Source organism: Cydia splendana, chromosome 1 (genome assembly GCF_910591565.1).
Source record: "Cydia splendana chromosome 1, ilCydSple1.2, whole genome shotgun sequence".
In the NCBI taxonomy this organism is placed as follows: domain Eukaryota; kingdom Metazoa; phylum Arthropoda; class Insecta; order Lepidoptera; family Tortricidae; genus Cydia; species Cydia splendana.
The window spans coordinates 28,908,851-28,912,110 of NC_085960.1; positions in this window are offsets into that span (position 1 = coordinate 28,908,851).

Sequence of the window (3,260 nt, forward strand, 5' to 3'; positions counted from 1 at the left end):
AGCAATAAAAGCTTATTGTATCGAAAATGAAACACAGTTGCTCAGTAGGCCTAGCACATGATTGGCGCGACAGTATCTCGCGGTGGTCTTTTTATAACTAGGGACGGGTAGTCTATCTCGCCGCGAGATACTGTAGCGCCAATCATTGTGCTAGCCCGGCAGATGCTGGCGTTTTATGCAATCGATTTAACAAATGTAAGGCAACAATGTGGCAAAATGTTACTGCGATGCAAGCAATAGGACCTGATCCTATTATTGTAGATTGTTTTCTGACAGCTTGTGATTCCTCAAACCTGCAACTAAGACGATATTTATGGCCGTTATTCAAATCGTTACTATCGGTTTTATAATAATTAGGTACCTAAATATTTTTAATAATGTGGTCACAGTAATTCAAACCCCGTTATGTAGCGTTTTTACTCAATTTCGGCATACCTAACTATAACGGAAAACCTTGATTTTGGCAATAGGTACCTACATAAATTTCACTCCTTGAACAATCGTAGTACTATCAGGCAAATAATTAAATTAATATGATGAAACCCAAAAATAAGTTATTCTTTTACCTATTCAATATTTTTATGGACTTTATAGTAATTGGTTAAAGAAATCTAAAAATAAAGTAGAAATATATTAAATTATTAATACATTTGGTGCGAAAATTGACTTACGTACTCAATAGTATGTTCCCCTTTAAATTAAAAAACAAAAACCAATTTCGATGGATCTGACAACCAGCCCAGACAAGGCATTTTAATAAGACCTTTAGCGACGAGGTTAACAAGAACAAATGATTTAGAAAAGTATCTATATATGTAGATTAAATTATAAGTAAACATTCCTTTTACCTACATCTAGTAACACTAACACACCTTAACAAATTCCAAAATTCTACACAGTATCAAAGACTTATTAATACTATGCTTGAGCTTAATCTTCACCAAGTTGTAGACGTACCAACCAGAGTAACCAATAATTCAGCAACCTGTATCGACTTAATCTTTACTAACCATAATAACTTTCAAGTAAATGTTGAAGATAAGGGCCTCTCTGACCATAAATCTTTAATTTATCACTTTAAAAAGAATATTTCTTCGTTAAATAACATATACACTCTCAAAAGAAATTTTAATAACACTAATGTACTTAGCTTTAAAGATGCTCTCAAAAATATAGACTGGGATAAGATATTGATAAAACAGAACAACGTAAATATGAACTACAATTTATTTCATTCAAATTTAATAACATTACTTAATAGGTTTATTCCACAAACAAACTCAAAGATAAAAACAAACCATAAAAAGCCTTGGCTTACAAAAGGCCTGAAAAAATCGTGCCTACACAAAAGAATACTAAGATCCCTAGTAAATCAGAGTAATAATGATGTCCTAAAAAAAACACTATAAGTCCTATGCAAATATACTCCAAAAATGCATCAAAAATCAAAGAGAGATAGCTATACACAAGTAATGAATAAATCAAAAAATAAAACTAAAACCATGTGGCAAGTCATAAAAAACATAACAGGAAAAAATACCAATAAACATTATAAAAACATAGAACATAAAATACAAAACAATATAATTGAAAATCCCCAAACAATTGTTAGCAAATTTAACGAATATTTTATCTCCGTGGGCCAAAACGATGGTGCAGCGCCTCGCGGGCGCCCTTCTCCCACCCCCTCAGTGAACTCAATGTTCCTTCAGCCTGCCACTGAACAAGAAGTACTTACAAAAAATTATACAGAATCTCCCCAACAAATATACTTGTGGTTTTGATGAGATTCCCCCAATCTTAATCAAGATGTGTAATGACGAGTTAACAGCACCGATCACGCTACTAATTAACCAGTCCTTCCAGGAATGTAGTTTTCCAGACAAACTTAAAATCGCAGCCATCAAACCAATTTTAAAAAAGGGCGGAACACAACATAACCTTGCCGACTATAGACCAATTGCCCTCTTACCCTCGTTCTCAAAAATATTCGAAAGATGCATGGCCGACCGGATTTATACATTTTTAGAAAAATATAACCTACTCGAAGATAACCAATTTGCCTTCCGCCAAAAACGATCCACCACCCAAGCAGTCTACACATTTATTCAAGCAATACTAGAAAACATCAAAATTAAAAACTATGCCATTGGTTTATTGTTGGATATGTCTAAAGCGTACGATAGAGTTTCTCATCCAATACTGCTATCCAAACTTTATGAAATAGGAATTCGCGGCAACGCCTACAGCTGGCTAAAATCATATCTCCACAATAGACAGCAGTACGTACAAATAGAACACCACTTTAAAGACTCCAAAAAACTAGTAAAACTACAGTCAAATTGGCAAACCATCAACAACTCTATTCCTCGGGGCAGCGTCATAGGATGTCTATTATTTCTTATATATATAAATGACCTACCTAAAATAACAAATCATAAGTGTATTATTTTTGCCGATGACATCTCCCTCCTCTTTAGACACGACAACAATTCCGACAATTACTGGCATATTAAAGAAGCTTTCACCAATATCTCAAACTAGTTACAAGAACACAACTTATTAATAAATACAGCCAAAACAAAAATAATACAATTTAGACCCTATCAAAAAAGACCTACCGATTTGTCACCACTTCTGAGAGATTTAAACATAGAAGAAGAATCAGAATGTACCCTACTAGGAATAACTCTTGACTCTCACCTTGACTGCAAGAAACATATATCCAAAATAAAATCCAAATTTTCTTCCTTCCTCTATGCTTTATATGTTTTAAAGTCAAACACCCATACTGAGTGCGCCTTATCTACATACCAATCTTACGCTCAAGCCTGGTTACGCTATGGCATTATCCTTTGGGGCCATAGTACTGATACACACGATCTCCTTATAGCTCAAAAAAAATGTGTACGTATATTAGCAAACATACAACAAATAGACAGTTGCAAATCATATTTCACAAGCCTTAAAATCTTAACACTACCGTCCCTCTACATATTAGAAATATCCATTTTTGTCAGAAAAAATACCGAACTATTTGAATACTGTAAAAGCACACGCCGAAAAAATAAACTTATATCTCCGGAACCAATCTTAGAAATGTACAATAAAGGCCCGTACTTTAGAGCAATACATATTTATAATGAATTGCCCAACACAATAAGAAATATAGAGAAATTAAACTCTTCATATCAAATCTGAAATCACTTCTTATAAGGAAAGCATACTATTCCATACAAGAATTTATGGAAGATAGCTCT